General features: G+C 44.5%; 1 long non-coding RNA gene across 2 annotated transcripts in view; it reads left to right on the forward strand.

Annotated features, from left to right (window-relative positions):
- The window catches only part of LOC137355688 (uncharacterized), a 76,929-nt gene that overhangs the window by 31,781 nt on the left and 25,739 nt on the right, over positions 1-19,409 (forward strand). For both annotated transcript variants that reach the window (XR_010970957.1, XR_010970956.1), the window contains exon 2: positions 12,566-12,626. This is a non-coding gene — a long non-coding RNA (uncharacterized lncRNA). The remainder of the gene's footprint in view (positions 1-12,565; positions 12,627-19,409) is intronic.

A 19,409-nucleotide genomic window follows, 5' to 3' on the forward strand; every position in this document is an offset into this window, starting at 1 on the left:
GTTCTATAAGGGGAAACAGTAGTGGTAATGTCACTGGACTAGTAATCCTGAGGCCTGGCATAATGCCCTGGGGACACAGGTTCCAATCCTGCCACCACAGAAAATGTTGGCTTTGCCAGTGATGCCTACATCCTGTGGAAAATTATTTTTTTAAATTACTTATCACCACCTTGTCAAAAGCCCACTTGTGCCAAGAGCTGGCTCAGAGGTGATACCTCCTTCATATCACAGCTCAGACTGGGAAAGTTGGCGTGAAAACAGTAAATGCTGAAAATACTCAGCAGGTCAGGCCAGCATCTGTGGAGAGAGAAACAGAGTTGATGTTTCAGGTTAATAACCTCTCGTCAGACCTGAAATCTATAGCAGGGCATATTTTGTTGTCTGATTTTTTTTTTTAAAAAAAGGCTAAGGACGCCTGGAAATGAAAGCGGGGTTGAAGGGGTTAATATATGGGGTTGATTACAGACACATTGTTGAGCCATTCCAGCACGGAGTCACATGGTGTCTGCTGCTCTGTCAGATGCCACACTGCAGCACGCAATCACAGACTAAACATCACACATGACCAGAAAAGGGAATGAAATGGAAATTACAAATTTCCTTTTTTTTTTTAACCAAATTAGTAAAACTCAAGAGCGTCGATTGTTTAGCGAGTTGTTTTTATGTAAAAAAAATATCATTCTAAGCAGTGTGACCAAAGCATACCCTAATAAGCAGTGGTATGTGAACTGGAGTTTTCACTCACAGTGACTGTTGTAGTCAAAGCGAGTCAAACTTCATATCCTCTCGTTCTGCCACCCTGTATTCTAACTGTGTTGTTTATAGATGGCATTGGGCATTTAGTATGCGTCATGACACTCGACTGTGGCTACATTCTCCAAAGGCTTGTGCCCACTTCTCAGGAGCTCTGCTGATCATATGGGGCAGTGCTTTATGTGCATTAGGATAAGTAACTTGCATTTGCATAGCACCTTTCCCAGCCTTGGGATGTCCCAAAGCGCTGCACAGCCGATGAAGTACTTTTGAAGTGTAGGCACTGTTGTAATGTAGGAAACGCGGCAGTCAATCTGCGCACAGCATGCTGCCACAAACAGCAATGTGATAATGACCGGATAATCTGTTCTGGTGATGTTGGTTGAGGGATAAGCATTGGCCAGGACACCAGGGAGGAATCCGCTAATTTTCTTTGCAATAGTACTGTGGGATCTGGTCTGACCGCCTGTGATGCTACTGCCCAATTTTCATGTTATTGATTTCAATGGGACAGGAATCAGGTGGTTCTATAAATGATCCACTCCTTCAGGTTGCCACCAGTGATGTCAAAATGCCCACAGCATTTCTCTGACTTACTATGAGCAATGACACAGTAGGTCTGCACCATCTGCATAAATGCAAATCTTCCATTGTAAATTTCAACAAAAAAAAGCCAGTCATTTCTTTTTTCCTGACTATCCCTAATTTGGCATCTCGCCAAGGGTAGGAGGCAAGAATTTACAAGCCAGTCTACACAGAAATTTCCCTCAGTAATTCTTCCATTTGAGCCCAGGATGTGTCCATTTACACTCTCCAGCAGTGGCCTCAATAGGACCGGGAATGTTTGTCCAATTGCTTTTTCTGGTTGCCCCTCATTGGTCAGGTACGTGCACTTGGACTGCCCACTTGCCCATTTTCCATTGGTCTGTCATCATTGCATTAACGAAGAAAACTTCCAAGGCAGGTGAAAATTGGACTGAAAATTGAGGGTTTTTTTTAACCAAAGGTTTGACCATTGTTGAAAAGGAAATTTGTTTTTAATTGCATTTTCTTGAAAGCATTTTATTCATAATAAGCAACGAACTGGAAAACAGGTCAATATGGAGAACAGACAGTGAGTGTGGGCGGGGGAGGTGGGGTTAGAATGGAGAGCGAGCTGATGGGTGGAGACCCTTTCAATTGTTTTGTTGGTGGTCCCATTCGTGACTCTACCCCTCCCACTAATCCTTTGAGGGAGACATTATGGCTATGGGATTGATGTCTTGAAAATGCTGATAGGCATAGATGATGCCAAAAACTATTTGATTTGGACTGTGAGCACAGAGATAGACACAGGTTCAAAATTAACAAGGCTCAAAGGAGACTAGAGATCAGAGGAATTGTATTCCACCCACGGAGCAGGGGATCTGTACAACAGACTCTGAGCCAAAGCAGCTGCAAGCAACATCAATTACCACTTTTAAAATGGCTCCATCGCTAATAAGGAGCTCTTGGTTGCTTCTGTTCATCATATGGCTCTACCACTCCCAAAGATAATGTTCGACGTTTTGATTCCAACTCAGAAGAACATTATCTTAGAATCAGGAAGGACAAACAGCTCATCCCTCTAGAACATTCTCTCCCATCGCACCCATCCCTCTAGAACATTCTCTCTCATCATCGCCCATCCCTCTAGAACATTCTCTTCCATCACGATTTCTGATTGCATTTCATTTTTCTCCCCCATAATGAAACATTTGTCACCCTTTGAATTAAGGTGTTATCTGTCCTAAATTCACTTTTCACTAATTCCCATTAATACTCTACATTCCCGACTTGCTCTGAATTTGTATTTTGAGGCTGCCGTATGCATATATTCTATAATATTTTATGACCCTCTGTCATCAACCAGGAGGCAGTTTTGGATCCACTTCCCGACCTCTCTCCTTGTATCTTTCTGTGGCGTTGTTCATGAGCACAGTAGCGCACGGTGTCACCTCAGCAGGGTTAAGTATTATCTTACAATACACTTAAGGAAAATTTAGAAACTACAGGCGATGCTTTAATCAGAAGATGCTCAGTATGTATTCCAAAGGGGAAGCTTGTAAGCATTTTAATTGAAAGCTACCTGCAACCTCAAAGGAGTCGAGATTAAATGAAAACCGTCTGCACGCTTCAAAACTGCTGAATCCTTCTAATTGTATTAGCCAGGAATTTTTCTTTTCGCTTAGATCAGGAATTCAGGATTATCTGTGGATCAGAAATGTTACATAATGAGGGTGGCTGAGGATGGTTACAATATAATCTTACAGCTGAATCAAATACTTGACTATAATACAGATGATTCCTCTAATCCCTGTATAGAAACTTCATAGCTGCAATTCCCATCCTCGTGTTCAGATTAGCAGATGCTTGATTATGGGCATCTGTCACAATGAGACATCTTTAAAATAAAAATGTTTTGGCAAACTTTTTTTTTTTGATGCTTGTCTTGTTGAACAAGCATTTAAAAACAGTGAGGCCTAAGAATTTCTGATTTTTATCAGAAGTCGACCAAGCCCAGTGCCCTGCCTTTTCACCATGCCCATCAACTGGATCTCTTCCCAGGAATACATTTGGTTGTCACTGAAACCTGTTTCTGCAGTCTGACCCAATGTTCTTTCCTGGTGACTTATTTCTCTCAATTTGCATTTTGAATGAGACAGTCCCACCTAACAAATTAACTATAGCTTGTGCCCTTGGGCTGAAACCATTTGCCTGCATCCATTTTGTCAGTCCCTTCATCATCTTGTGTTGGGTGTACATTATGTCTTATTTGATGTATATACATGCATGTTCCAATGGCAGCTGGTTCTTCCTTTCCCTAGCCTAGGGGCACTGACAGACTTTGGCATTTCCATAACATCTTTGACAGCCACAGGACATCGCTTGACAGCTAATTGTCATGCAGACCCCCACCTGCCAAGAATGAGGCATATTAATTTTGCCATATGAACATTGATTTTAAAATGTTGCTGGAGTCAAGAAATGACTTGTTTGAGGATCATCAGACACTAGGCTGGAAGGACATTTGCTTGTGCAGACAAAGGACTGTTCCCTGCTCCAATTAACCCAAATAGATTTTGATCACCAGACATTGAAGGGATAAGGAAGCACATTTCAGGGTCTGCTAAGATGATGCAATCCACAAAGCCAGGACTGGTTAAACCAGCTGGTCACATGACTAACTGGCTGGTCCAGGTTTTTTGAACTAGCCACAGGCCAGTTTGAATTCAGAAGCCTGTTTGAACTGGAACCTGGAACAAGAAAGCCTCTCTCTCCTGGCTGTCTCTCTCTCTCTCTCTCGCTTTCTCCCCAAGCCACCAGACCCATGGAAGACACCTAAGCCTCAAGGGAGAAAAGACTCCTACATCCAAAAAAGTTGAAGCGTGAACTGGGCCTTAACGAATTGCAAGACTTACCAGCAACCATTCAACTCAAAGGAGTGTAACTACCAGATATTGCCTCAAACTTTTCCCCTTTATTCCTTCTACTTTTTTTGTCTCTATCGGCGTGTGTGTTTATCACATATGCATGCTGGCATGGTTGCGCGCATATTTGTAGTCGTTAACCAAATTAGAGTTTAAGATTAATAAACTTCTACCTTTAGAAATTAGCTGAATGACAGGAAACAGAGAGTAGTGGATCATGGATGTTTTTTGGACTGGGGGAAAGTTTGTAGTGGAGTTACCCAAGGGTCGGTGTTGGGACCCTTGCTTTTCCTGATATATATTAATGACCTAGACCTCAGTATACGGGGCACAATTTCAAAATTTGCAGGTGATACAAAACTTGGAAACATTGTGAACTGTGAGGAGAATAGTGTGGAACTTCAAAAGACATAGACAGGTTGATGGAATGGGCGAACAAGTGACAGATGAAATTTAATGCAGAGAAGTGTGAAGTGATTCATTTTGGTAGGAAGAACATGACAGGCAATGTAAAATAAAGGGTACAGTTCTATAGGGGTTGCAAGAGCAGAGGGACCTGGATGTATATGTGCATAAATCATTGAAGGTGGCAGGACAGGTTGAGAGAGTGGTTAATAAAGCAAACAGCATCCTCGTCTTCATTAATAGGGGCATAGAGTACAAGAGCAAGGAGGTTATGTTAAACTTGTATAGAATACTGCTTCGGCCTGAACTAGAGTATTGTGTCCAATTCTGGGCACCACACTTCAGGAAAGATGTGAAGGCATTCGAGAGAGTGCAGAAAAGATTCATGAGAATTGTCCTAGGGAACTTCAGTTATGAAGATAGATTGAAGATGTTGGGACTGTTTTCCTTGGAGAAGAGACGGCTGAGAGGCGATTTGATAGAGGTATTCAAAATCATGAGGGGTCTGGACGGAATAGATAGGGAGAAACTGTTACCATTGGTGGAAGGATAGAGAACGAGAGGGCACAGAATTAAGGTAATTGGCAAAAGAAGCAATGGTGACATGAGGAAAAACATTTTCACGTAGCGAGGTGTCAGGATCTGGAATGCACTGCCTGAGAGTGTGGTGGAGGCAGATTCCATCGAGACATTCAAGAGGGAATTGGATTGTTATCTGAAAAGGAAGAATGTGCAGGGCCACAGGGAGAAGGTGGCACTAGGTAAATTGCTCTTTCAGAGAGCCAACATAGACATAACGGGCTGAACGGTCTCCTTCTGTGCAGTAATGATTCTGGGATGCTGAAGTATCTCGTGTTTGCAATGGTAATTGAGGGATAAACATTGGCCAGGACATCGAGGAGAGCTTTCCCTGTTCTTATGCAATACAGTGCTTTGGGATCTTTTGCATCCACCAGAAAGGGCAGACAGGGCCTCAGTTTAATGTCTCATCCAAAAGATGGCACCTCCAAAGTGCAGCACTCTCTCAGGACCGCCAACCTTGATATTTGTGCTTGAGCGGAACTTGAACGCAGGTCCTTATTACTCAGAAATGAGTGCTACCCACTGAACCACAGTTGCATTTAGCATGCCACCTTGCAAATCCATCACTTATAAATTATCCAGCATATGAAAACTATGCAGGGTATCTGAGTAGAATATTGAAGGGTCACTGTCACATGTTCTACTGAGAGTCAACGGCTTCAGGAGAAGCTGGGAGAATATAGGCAAGATGGGACCGGAACAAAGATGTTGTACTGAAGGGGTCTTAATGCTATGTTTTATATCAGCCATCAAAGAGCAGCAGCCTGTAAAAACACAGGTCTCTGAGCTAACCACATAATAATGAATTCCCTACCCTTTCTCAGTCTTGTGGGACAATGGTGGATGTGTCATTAAATTAAATGTTCAAAGTTTCCACTTCCGGCATCTCCGGTGCTTCCAGAAGATTCAGAGGCTCTGTTTATTTTAATGGTGTGTTTCGCATTAAGAAAACTTCATGGTAAATGTATATGGTCAAATCAGCTATTTATATTGAGTGAATCAGACGTGCTACCATGCAAAGCCTCTGATTCATCCTGCCGCGTCTTGCCTGCTTCTGACTCTTTCAACACAAAATGACTGCCTTGTTATGTCCGGAAAGCTGCTGTTCTCAAAAAGAATTCTTTTTTTTTTTTCCTTTTTGCTGCACTGCTCCTCTCCTGGAGGCACTGACTCATGCCGGGTGTGGTTCCCTCTTACTCAAATAGCCACACTCCATGGACCTGACCGGTGAATCAGCAGGCTTTACTATCACACAGAGGAGCAGGGGAAGGGTGACACCGTCACACCCGATACCGTTCTATCACCACGCATTTATTGTCCAACAGGTATCACAGGGCCGCTGACAGAAATTGGAACTCGAGTTTCATTTTTCCCTGCCCGAACCCAAGGCAACAACAACTTTTACTTATATAGCGCTTTTACTGTAATGAAATGTCCCCAGGTGCTCTACAGGAGCCTCATAAAACAAAATATGACACCGAGCCGCAAAAGGAGATATTAGGTCAGATGGTCAAAAGCTTGGTCAAAGAGGTAGGTTTTAAGGAGTGTCTTAAAGGAGGAATGTGAGGCAGAGAGGTGTAGGGAGGGAATTCCAGAGCTTAGGGCCTAGGCGACTGAAGGCGTGGCCGCCAATGGTGGAGTGATTAAAATCAGAGATGCACACGAGGCCAGGATTAGAGGAGAGCAGATATCTTGGAGGTTGGTGGGGCTGGAGGAGATTACAGAGATAGGGAGGGGCGAGGCCATGGAGGGATTTGAAAACAAGGGTGAGAATTTTAAAATCAGGGCATTGCTTGACTGTGAGCCAGTGTAGGTCAGTGAGCACAGGGGTGATAGGGGAACGGGACTTGGTGTGAGTTAAGACGTACGGAAGCCAATTACGACCTCCCAACTGTTTCCCAGATGCAGGCCAGCTCACTCAGAAATGAATAAGAATCAAACCTGAGACCAATACCTACCCCTCAGTGACAGGAGCGTCAGCAACCAGAGGACACAGATTTAATTGGCAAACGAGCCAGAGAGGAGAGGAGGAGAATTTGTTTTACGCAGCGTGTTGTTGTGATTTGGAATGCACTTCCTGAAAGGACAGTGGAAGGAGATTCAATGATAACTTTCAATAGGGAATTGGATACACACTTGGAGAAAAAGCTGTAGGGCTGTGGGGAAGGAGCAGGGGAGAGGGGCTAATAAGACAGCTCCACTAAAGAACTGGGACAGGTAGGATGGCCTGAATGGCCTCCTTCTGTGCATTATTCGATGATTCTACAACCAACACAAAAATTGATCATTATCACATTGCTCTTTCTGTGCATAAATTGGCTGCTGCATTTCCTACATTACAATTGTGTCTACAACTACGTTGGTCGTAAAGGGCTTTAGGATGCATTGAGGTCATGACAGTTGCTAGAGAAATACAAGTCTGTCTTTCTTCTGGTCTGTGTGGCATTAGTAATAAAGTAGGGTGATGCTTGTACTCATCAGCGATCCTAAGGTAGCGACTCCTTCCGCACCTATCTATTATCACTCGAGCAAAATCAAAGTGGATATATGTCTTTGGTCTGTAGCATGACTATCATGTGTTCCTGTCTGGCAATGGATCCACCATTTATGCCATCTGGGGACTGCTAACTGCATTTCACCTCTTCTGGGCATGTACAAATGAGGAGAAATTTCTGGCCAATAATGTTTTATGTACTGTGGTGTCTACACCACCAAACCACAACTGCAAGCCTTAATGTAGCTACTGAGGCAGCTAGGTAATAAATCCCCAAACATTCACCTGTTTAAAAGGCTTCTTTACGATAAGACCTATTGTTATTAGATGTTATTAACAATAGGCCTTCATTAAAGCAACTTTCAAATTGTAAAATACAATATAAAAACACAATAAGAGCAGGAGTAGGCCATTCGGCCCCTCAAGCCTGCTCCACCATTCAATAAGATCATTTACCTCAACTCTACTTTCTTGCCCTATCCCATATCGCTTGATTCCCTTTAGTGCCCATAGATTTCAGCCTTGAATATACTCAACAAGTCAGCATCCGCTGCCCTCTGGGCTAGAGAGTTCCAAGGATTCACCACCCTCTGAGTGAAGACATTTTTCCTCAGCTCATATCTTGGAGAAGTGGTGTTAATCATTTAACACGTGTCAGTGAATACGATCTATTTATTTATTACCCATTCACCACAGCCCAAGACCAATTACCCCCCGTAATGTGGATTTTGACTCCACTGCCGAGATTCCCCCTCACTCTCATGTGGCAACATAGCCATCACTGCAGTTACCGATACCTCCAATCGTGTTTTTTGTGTCAGTTCCTGGTACGGCCATTCCGCCCACCAACAACCTCAGCGGCCATAAACTGCACCATGAGCTCCGAGCTGTAGTGACTGAATAGATCCACTCAGGACCTTTTTAAACTCGAGATCTTTACCCTTTCACTCAGCAGAGGATTCATTTTACAACAACTGCACAAAGTGTGGGACATAGCAAGCGTTGTATAAACAGTCTCGCATGTGCCATGTGTCACTCTTTAAATGTGTCTGCAGTACAATAAAAAAATCACAATTTGGTTCAAACTTTCCGAGAATTATCAGCAATCAGAAAAAAATGTCACCTCTATTTGCTTAATCCTGATGGCCTCGAGCAGCGGTGACAGAACGTGACTGAGGAAATTCAGGCCCTCAGCTTAAAAAGGGGAAACATTAGCAGAATTGAGTCATTCAGAAAGTATCTCAATGTGAATACTTAAGAGGATGCAAGGGCGGTAACCCAGTCGAAAGGGAGCGGATCGTATCACGGAGTGTGGGAGCCAAGCTCAACTAGTTTAAGTTCCTCATCTGAGATCGGATTGCTGCCTCTGACTGTCTGCAGGTCATCACTGAGCCAACTCAGCTCAGCTCTCGATTCACCACTAAGCTGGAGGAAGGGAGCGTTAAGGCTCAGACAGGAAATATGGGCACCTGGGCAAGATATTGTGTAGTGGACATTGTTCAACTGTAGCCCAGCATACGTCAACCTCTTCAAAGAAAGGAAGAGCTGCCTTTTTTTTTGTTATTGCACCTTTCACCTTTCTCTGGATACCCCAAAGTGCTTCAAAGACAATTAATTACCTCTTGAAGCTATTGTTAGGTAGGCAGGTACCCAGCAAGATCCCACAAGCAGCTATGAAATTAGTAATCGGGCAATCTGCTTTAGTGGTAGTTGGCTGCGTGAGAAATGTTGACCAGAACAATTCCCCACCTCATCTTTGAATGCGGCCGTGGAATCTTTTCCATACCCTCGAGGTGGCAGGTGAGACCTCGATTCAACATCACGTCAAAAAGACAGCATTTCCAGCCGTGCAGCACGCTCTCTGTGAGCCTAGAGTATGTGATTAAGTCTCTAGAGTAGGGTCTTAATCCCATGACCAATTCACTCAGAGGCCAGAGTGCAACCATTGAACCAAGGTTGACACTTCAGAAGAGTGAGGGGCAAAATAGAGAGGAAAAGGCCCGGAGTAACTGATTGAAGGGCGGTGGGGTTTGAGAGTGGCGGGGGGGGTGGGGTGGGGGGTTCTGGTGTTAAATAGAATATTTCTACATGTAGTAATTTTCATGCAATGTAGTTTTCTGACAGTGAGTATATTAATTGAAGACAATCACTTTCTTTAATCTCACAATCTTCTTGGTAGGGCTGCATGGTCACAAGATATCACAAGACAGGATTTCCATGATCTAGAGTTTTATGAAGTTGTTTCGGTTGCTGGACCAGAAACTATCCTTTATAACAGGGAATAAGGAATATCCAGGAGCTACTTTAAATAAAAAGCTTCATTCCAAAGGGGTCCAGACTGTATAACCAAAGTCTGAACTGTTTATTGCGGCCACCAGAGTTGTAAGATAATACTGCAGCTTCAAAATCCCTGCAGGGTAGTTACTGGATTTCCTGAGAAGGTTTATTCCATTTTGTTTATTTTTTATCTTGTTGCTAATGTCAGCTGTCATGATGACAGCTGATGCACAATGATATTGACATTGTAGGATCCATTTGACATACATATGTGTGGATAGATTGGGGCTGTTCACTTCAGAGACGAGAAGGTTGAGAGGAGATTTGATCGAGGTGTTCAAACTCGTGAGGGGTCTGGACAGAGGAGATAGAGAGAAACTGTTCCCATTGGCGGAGGGGTCAAGAACCAGAGCACGCTGATTTAAGGTGATTGGCAAAAGAACCAGAGGCAAAATAAGGAATTTTTAAAAATTTTTTACGCAGCCAGTCGTTAGGATCTGGAATGCGCTGCCTGAGAGCGTGCTGGAGGCAGATTCAATCGTGGCTTTCAAAAGGGAATTGGATAATTATCTAAAGAGAAAAGAATTTGCAGGGCTACGGGGAAAAGGCAGGGGAGTGAGACTAGCTGAACTGCTCTTAAGAAGAGCTGGCATGGACACAATGGGCCGAATGGCCGCCGCCTTCCGTGCTCCTGCAACCATTCTATGATTTTATGGCGTAATCACTAGAAGTTTATCGGGTGATAATTTATCTGTTCCAACCCCTGCTACAATTAGACCATCTAACTCATTCTTTCCCCTTTATTGTGTTTGAAACCATGACTCATCACTTTTCCCATGACCCATCACTTTTCCCATGACCTCGACACTGGAATTCCTCACTGCCCACTCTTCACTTCATCCTACAATCTGCATCCTTTTCAAACCCAAGCTAGGTGTTGCCATACCAAACCACCTTGATTCTACTGTCTCCTACTCTTTTCAACCTCCCTCGTGTCCCAGACAATCTTGGCCCTTCATCTCGGTTTATCTGTTTTAAAAATTGTCAGTCCTACCATCAAAATGTTGAAGAGAATGACTATTATGTGTTGTGATGGACAGAGTTGACACTTTAAAAATTCTTTTTCATGGGATGTGGGCATTGCTGGCAAGGCCAGCATTTATTGCCCATCCCTTATTACCTTTGGAGAACTTAGTGACTTTGAGGGGCTAGTAATGGTTCAGAATCAATAAGGAGGATAATCTAGCCCAGTGCAATAGCTACCTTGGCTAATCTCAGCCATGGTGATTTAAGGAACTGCAACACCCATGTGCCAACCCTGGACCGAGGCTCGGTTGCTATTCAGTCACACCCTGCGAGGAAATGTTTTTAAAAATTTTGTCTTTTGTTCATTCTTGGGGTGTGGGCAAAATTGTCGTTAAATGATCACCTTGTTTAGCCACATGTTGGTGGTGAAGGTGCTCCCACAGTGCTGTTTGCTAGGATCTTCGAGAATTTGACCCAGTGCCACCCTGCTAGAAAATAGCTAGGGTCAGGCTTGTTCGTGAGGCCCTCACTGGTGAATAGACCACCGCCACTCATTGTCAGGCGAAGTATCAGAGGCTTTACAAGGCTCCACTGGAGACAGCAGCGCCCAAATACTGGAGCCATTTCTGTTGTCTGCCCATGGGTGAATTTAGTGCTGAGGTCTCCAGCACAGAACAGCAGTGCAGTGTTTGGATTACTCACCTGTCCTGTATGGACTCTCTCTCTCTGCTGGCCCGGCGGGCAGAACCAAAATGCGCAATTGCCGTTTTCAAATGCGAACAAGTTTCTTTAGCATCACAGGTGCTGTGTATTCTACCTCAGAGCCTACAAGATTGAGAGCCTTGGTACATCACAAAGCCCCATCTACTCTAACCAGTTCTGTAGAATAAGTGGTGCATTATTGTGTTAACCGTGGCTCTGTGGATAACATTCTGGTCTGAGTCAAAAGGTCCTGGGCTCAAGCTCCAGTCCAAACACTTGAGCACCTAATCCAACTGGCACTCTGGTGCTGTACTGAGGGAGTGCAGCACTGTCAGAGGTGCCGTCTTTCAGATGAGACGTCAAACTGAGGCCCCTACTGCCCTCTCAGGTGGATGTAAAAGATCCCATGGCACTCTTTGAAAAAGAGCAGGGGAGTTCCTCCTGGTGTCCTGACCAACATTTATCCCTCAACCCCCAGCACCAAAAAACTGCTCATTATCACATTGCTATTTGTGGTATCTTGCTGTGCGCAAATTGGCTACTGCGTTTCCTACATTCCAACAGTGACTGCACTTCAAAAAGTAATTCCTTCAGTGTAAAGCGTTTTGGGATGTCCTGAGATTGTGAAATTAAAATTCTTTCTTTGTTGATTATGCTCTGAAATGTTGCAGCAAAGTGTTAATATTGCCAGAACATTGCTACTGTAGGGAATTCAATAGTAGGTGGGTCAGCGACTGGGTCTAAATGGTGCTTACAAAGCCACAGGGAGGAATGGGGTTATCCTCAGTAACAGCAGCAGGACCTGTTTGTGTAATGGAACATCGGAGAACTATCATGTGATGGTGACTCACACTCAGTACTGTTTTACCCTGCACAGATGAAAGCCCAACACTGACAGGAAGAAAGCTTCGCGCAGATCAGCGAGACCCTCAGATTGGGTAAGTGAACCTTGTGGTCATTTAAATGGAGCAAGCAGGCAGAGCTATTAACCACTTCGACTAGTCAATAGATTTTATACAGATGCTTTTGGTTAAGTCTCTTAACAGTTGGAAAGATAGCTTAGGCTGTGACAGTCAAGGCAAACAGAAGCACCATTGATTTTGCCCTTTGGGAAAAATAGTGATACAATGGTTGCTTAGGAACATACATAACACATGATTATCATACAATTGAAAAGTAAGGGTAAATACTCTAATACAGACCTGAAACGTTAACTCTGTTTCTCTCTCCACAGATACTGCCTGACCTGCTGAGTATTTCCAGCATTTCCTGTTTTTATTTCAGATTTCCAGCATCTGCAGTATTTTGCTTTTGTATTAACACTCTAATGTTGGGACATCATGAAATAAAACCAGGACTTCCTGCTTTCAGTGCAGCAATGTACTAGATCATTAATACACTATTCCATACTGGAAATGGGACACTGGGGTTTCCTAAAGTTGAGTATTGGGAAATGGAGCACTCTTCCAGTGTGGAATATATTCTTCCCCCCCCAACAGCTTACTGAATCTCCAAACCTTGAAAGCACACCTCTACTTCAGGCGTGTGACATCTTTCCATTTGCCATGTAACCTATTCTCTTGCCTCTCTCAACGACAGTGCCAATTGGTGCGGAATAAGCAACATTTATGTTCTGTGTTGCCCCATACCCATTGGGAATGTTATTGAGACCATCCAAACTCATTACACATAGATAGGGAAGGTTTTTATCCCTGTTGGTTTGGGCTAGGAATCTCCAGGAGTGCAAGTTTAGGGGGATAATTTTACCCTAACCTGATCCTCGGGAAACTGATGGGATTGTGTCCAATGCTGGTTTTAGACTCCGCCCAATTTTACTCCCTGTTGTAGTCAGTGTTGGGCAGGGTGTAAAACCAGTGTTCCATCTGACTCCTTGGGTTTCCCACCCGGCGATTTGAGGTTAGAATTACCCCTTCAGTGTCTACCAATGTTTGACCATTTCCATTGAGTTAGTGAGTGTCAGACAGGTCTGAGACTTACCAAGTGCATCGCAGCTGAGGCTGGTAGACTGAAGTGTCAAGTGAGCACACAACTGTTCTCTTCCTCGAGACCAGGTGATCGAGGTGGTTGAGGATTCCCAGAGGCAGAAACCTCTGGTTGCAGCTTGTAGAACTCAAAGGATCCATTTTACACAAAGCACGTCTTGTCCAGTGAGGGTTGTCGCATATCGATCTCGCACCAAGTCCTGTTCACCTATGACCCCTGTGCTCGCTGACCTACATTGACCCCTGGTTCGGCAACACCTTGATTTTCAAATTCTCATCCTTGTTTCCGATTCCCTCTATGCTCCTTCCCCCTCCACAAGTCCTACAGCCCTCCGAGATCTCTGCACTCTTCCAATACTGCCCTCTTGCGTAATCCCGATTTTAATCACTCCACTGTTGGTGGCTGTGCCTTCAGCTGCCCAGGCCCTGAACTTTGGAATTCCCTCTCTAAACCTTTCTGACTCTGTAACTCTATCTCATCCTTTAAGATGCTCGTTAATCTATCTCTTTGACCAAGCTTTTGGTCATCTGCCGTAATATCTCCTTCTGTGGTTCAGTATCAAATTTTGTTTGATAACGCTCCTGTGATGCATCTTGGGACGTTTTTACTACATTATAGGTGCTACATAAATGCAAATTGTTGCTATTGTCAAAGGAGACCTTTGGTCTAAAACTAATTGTGGATTAGTGCCTGACATAGGGTTAACGTTGTGGTTTGGCCAGACACAACAGAACATTTATCATAGATGACAGAGCTGTTTGATAGTTTTTCTGCAGGACAGATCCCTCATCCCAATCTCTCTCAGCTATTAAATTGTGACCATTATTATTGTCTTTTCTCTGAAGCCAAAATGTGTCGCTTTCTTTTCCACTGACGTCTTTTGCCGCAAATTAGGCTGACGGCTTTCCGAGTTTATAATCCCCAGAGCGAGGCCATTCCTCCCCTCTGTACATGCTGGGAAATCCGAAGCAGCACAACCTACCACTTCCAGATATGTGTGGCACAGGTTAGTAATCTGTTGGGAGAACCACTCAGGAAATTGGCCTCTATATATTAAAAATAATCAATGGGGTACTTACTGTTTTGTAAAAGCCATTATTCAAGATAACACATGGGCTCCAGCGTATTAAGTGCAGGATAACGCACATTTTGCGGTGTGCTACATAAAAGACAACTTTATTGCACAATACGCAAAGCAGGACAAGAATTTTACCTGGTTTACCCAGCAGTTACTATTTGCTGGGAATTTCCCTCCCATTAAACAATAACAATTTGTATTTATATAGTGGTTTTAACATAGTCAAACACCCCAAGGCACTTCACAAGAGAGGTATCAAACAAAATTTGACACCGAGCCCCTTAAGGAGATTTTAGGGCAGGTGACCGAAATCATGGTCAAAGAGATAGGTTTTAAGGAACGTTTTAAAGGAAGAGAGAGGTGGGAGAGGTTTAGGGAGGGAATTCCAGGGCTTAGGGCCGAGGCAGCTAAAGGCACAGCCATCAATGATGGAGCGATAGAAATCGGGGATGCACAAGAGGCTAGAATGGGAGGAGTGCAGAGATGTCGGTAGGGCTGTAAGTCTGGAGGAGGTTACAGAGATAGGGATGGGGTGAGGTCAGTGAAGGCTTTGAAAATAAGTATGAGAATTTTAAAATTGAGGTGTTGCCAGACCGGGAGCCAAAGTAAAGTTTTAACGGGGAGTAGGCTATTTAAGTGAGGGTCAGGAGTTAAAATACTGACAACCCCCATCCCAACCCAGGCCTAACAATTAGGCCAGTAGGTGCATTTCACACTCGCCCTCCCCACCAACCCACCTCTCCCATAGCCGGTTTGGGGTCACAGGTCAGAGTCCAGTCTCCAGCAGCACTCAGGCGCACTTAGGCAGAGCTTTGCGATTTCAACCAAGAGCCATCCGATCCTCACCAGGTGACTATGTCAGCAGGTCAGTCGATAGCAGCCCCCAGTGGTGTCCTAGAATCATGGAATCCTGCAGCAGAGAAGAAGCCCATTCGGCCCAACGTGCCAGTGCCGGCCCTTTGAAAGAGCTATCCAATTCGTCCCATTCCCTTTCTTTAATTCTTCCATGGGATGTGGGCGTCGCTGGCAAGGCCAGCATTTGCTGCCCATCCCTAATTGCCCTTGACAACCGAGTGGCTTTTTAGGCCAGTTCACAGGGCAGTTAAGCGTGAACCACGTTGCTGAGGGTCTGGAGTCACATGTCGGCCAGACCAGGTAAGGACGGCAGATTTCCTTCCCTAAAGGGCATTAGTGAACCAGATGGGTTTTCAATGACAATCTGATTGTTTTGTGGCACCATTACTGAGACTAGCTTTCCCCAAAGCCTTGCAATTTGTTTCTTTTCAAATCTATTTCCAATTCCTTTATGGAGGCCTCTATTAAATCTGCTTCAGCTGCCATTTCAGTCAATGCATTCCGATCAGAACAGCTCAGTGCGTTGAAAAAAAATTCTCCTCGTCTCCTCTCGGTTCAGTGGCTCACTGCACAGATGAAATGATAAATGTTGAGTCTTGCCAGTAGCTGGAGAGGGGAGGAGTGTTTCCTCATCAACTTGAAGTAAGTTGGTGCCTGCAATTTCCCATAGAAACTTACAGCAAAAATGATTGGGTTGATTAAAAGGGTGTAATTATGTGCAAACGGTTTGAGGCTTTTCAATCCGTTTGCTTCCCGACAAATTTTAGTTCAACTTTAAGTCCACAAACCTCATTTGAACTCATTTTTATTATAATTGCACTATTATTGTTCCTTCTAACAGTCTTATTCTGAAATCACCGGAAATCTGTCTCCCAGTGAGCGATCCCTATCTTTCTATCCCTTTATTTTTTTTCCCAAATACTTTCTCCTGCTTTCCTGAATGTGGGGACTCATTGCTGTGCCAGTGGTTCGCAGAAATGGGCAGCCACAAGTAGCTCACTCAGGAAACTGTTATCCATGAGTTTGGGCAGTGGGCAATGGCTACTTGGCCCAACAGGCTGTCACTGCCTTGTGCCCAGCTTGGCTTCTAACCGAGATCACTGGTCAAGAGTCAGGAGCAGGCAATAACAACTTGCATTTATATAGCACCTTTAACATAGTAAATTATCCCAAGGCTTCATGGGAGTGTAATCGGACAGAGGAGAAGGGCAAGTGAACAAGCGCTTGGTCAAAGGGGTAGGTTTTACGGAGGGGAAAGAGTTGGTGAGGTTTAGGGAGGGGGGTGGGGGTGGGGGAAGCGGCAGAGCTTAGGTCCTAAACAGCTGAAGGCACAGACACTAGTGGTGGGGCGAAGGGAATTGGGGATGTACGAGAGGCTAGGATTGGAAAAATGCAGAGTTTCCGGAGGGCTGTATGGCTGAAGGAGTTTTCAGAGATAGGGAGGGGAGGCCGTCAAGGAGAGCATCAGAATGGTCCAATCAGTGGGGGATCCTTCCTGGTTGATTGTCCTCTTCGTAGCTTGTGTGTGTGTGTGTCTGTGTGTGTCTGTGTGCGCGTATGTGTCTGTGTGTGTATATGTGTATGCGTGTGTGTGTGTATATGTATGTGTGTGTGTGTGTCTGTATGTGTCTGTGTGTGTGTGGATGTGTCTGTATGTGTGTGTCTGTGTGTGTATATGTGTATGCGTGTGTGTGTGTATATATGTATGTGTCTGTATGTGTCTGTGTGTGTGGGTGTGTCTGTATGTGTCTGTGTGTGTGTGTGGGTGTGTCTGTATGTGTGTCTGTATGTGTGGGTGTGTCTGTATGTGTCTGTGTCTGTGTGTGTGTGGGTGTGTCTGTATGTGTGTCTGTATGTGTGGGTGTGTCTGTATGTGTCTGTGTGTGTGTGTGGGTGTGTCTGTATGTGTCTGTGTGTGTCTGTGTGTGTGGGTGTGTCTGTATGTGTCTGTGTGTGTGTGTGGGTGTGTCTGTATGTGTGTCTGTATGTGTGTCTGTATGTGTGGGTGTGTCTGTATGTGTCTGTGTCTGTGTGTGTGTGGGTGTGTCTGTATGTGTGTCTGTATGTGTGGGTGTGTCTGTATGTGTCTGTGTGTGTGTGTGGGTGTGTCTGTATGTGTGTGTCTGTGTGTGTCTGTATGTGTCTGTATGTGTGTGTCTGTGTGTGTATATGTGTATGCGTGTGTGTGTATATGTATGTGTCTGTATGTGTCTGTGGGTGTGTCTGTGTGTGTCTGTATGTGTCTGTGTGTGTGTGGATGTGTCTGTATGTGTGTGTGTATATGTATGTGTCTGTATGTGTCTGTGTGTGTGTGTCTGTGTGTATATGTGTATGCGTGTGTGTGTATATGTGTGTGTGTATGTGTATATGTATGTGTGTCTGTATGTGTGTGTGTGTGGGTGTGTCTGTCTGTGTGTGTCTGTGTGTGTATGTGTGTCTGTATGTGTCTGTGTGTGTGTGGGTGTGTCTGTATGTGTCTGTGTGTGTGTGGGTGTGTCTGTATGTGTGTGTGTCTGTATGTTTGTGTGTGTATATGTATGTATGTATGTGTGTATGTGTGTCCTCTGCCTCACCTTCTCCAAAGCTGCTTCCAGCAGACAAATAAAACACAGCATCCATCACTGGGGGGCCTGTTTCAGCTCTGTCAGGGCTGATGCTAGTACATTTCAGGCTTCCTCCGTTACAGTCTGAGGAAGAGGAAGTGGGTGTCTGGACAAGACATATTAAAAGAATGCTTTGATAGCAATCCTTCTGCACCAGAAAAGAACACACAAACATTTCTTGACAGATTCGGGGGCGGGTGGTGAATCTCTTCACTCGAACGAGGAATCGCGCTGGCGGCAATTGTCTGTGTTCTCATTCAGTTTCCGACCCCCACCTGGTTACAAAAAGGAATGTGAATGCCTCGTAAAGGGCGTTCGAAAACAAACATTCGCAGACTATTTTCCCTTCAAATCTACGTAAAACTGTACATGTTGGTTTCCTCTGTCACTGGGTTCAAACCAGCCAACAATCAGGAAAAACCGTTCTCCTGCCTCATTGTGATATAGTGGTTTGTTTCGTTGACCCGTTTTTTGCACAGATTAAGCGCTGGGACATTAAACAGTGCTGAAATTCGGGAACATCTGGTGAAGCTCGAGAATCTAATGATTAATTCTCGTCGGCATCAAAAGTCTGGCAATCATGTTCTACACACTTCAAGGTGAGAGATGGTAGATACTGGGGATTGGAATATTTTTCTGTTCAGTCGCCCAAAGCCAGTGTCAAGCATTCCCAGGTTAGATATATCGCTGCAACCTCCTCCAGCCCGATACAATCCTCCGAGATCTCTGCACTCCTCCAATTCTGGCCTCCTGTTCATCCCTGATTTTAATCGCTCCACCATTGGTTGCTGTGCCTTCAGCTGTTTAGGTCCTAAGCTCTAAACCTCTCTCTCTCCCCTACCCTTTACGACGCTCCTTAAAACCTACCTCTTTGGTCAAGCTTTTGCTGCCTTGTCCTCATATCTCCCTATGTGGCTCGGTGCCTAACTTTGTTTGATAAAGCTCTTGTGAAGCACCTGGAGATGTGTTTACCCCATTAGAGGTGCTATATAAATGCAAGTCATTGTTTTTGGAGAGCGAAGGTATTGAGGGGTAGGGTGAGAAGCAAGGTAGGTGGGATTAAGCTATCGAGAAGGGACGGGCTTGTCAAGCATGATGCAAGGAGCACAGCCTTATGTTTGAACTCTGGGATCTGGATTTGAATTCAGAACAGACTGGATAACCATCCCCCCACCCTCGTC

Source organism: Heterodontus francisci, chromosome 43, assembly GCF_036365525.1.
Source record: "Heterodontus francisci isolate sHetFra1 chromosome 43, sHetFra1.hap1, whole genome shotgun sequence".
Taxonomy (NCBI): domain Eukaryota; kingdom Metazoa; phylum Chordata; class Chondrichthyes; order Heterodontiformes; family Heterodontidae; genus Heterodontus; species Heterodontus francisci.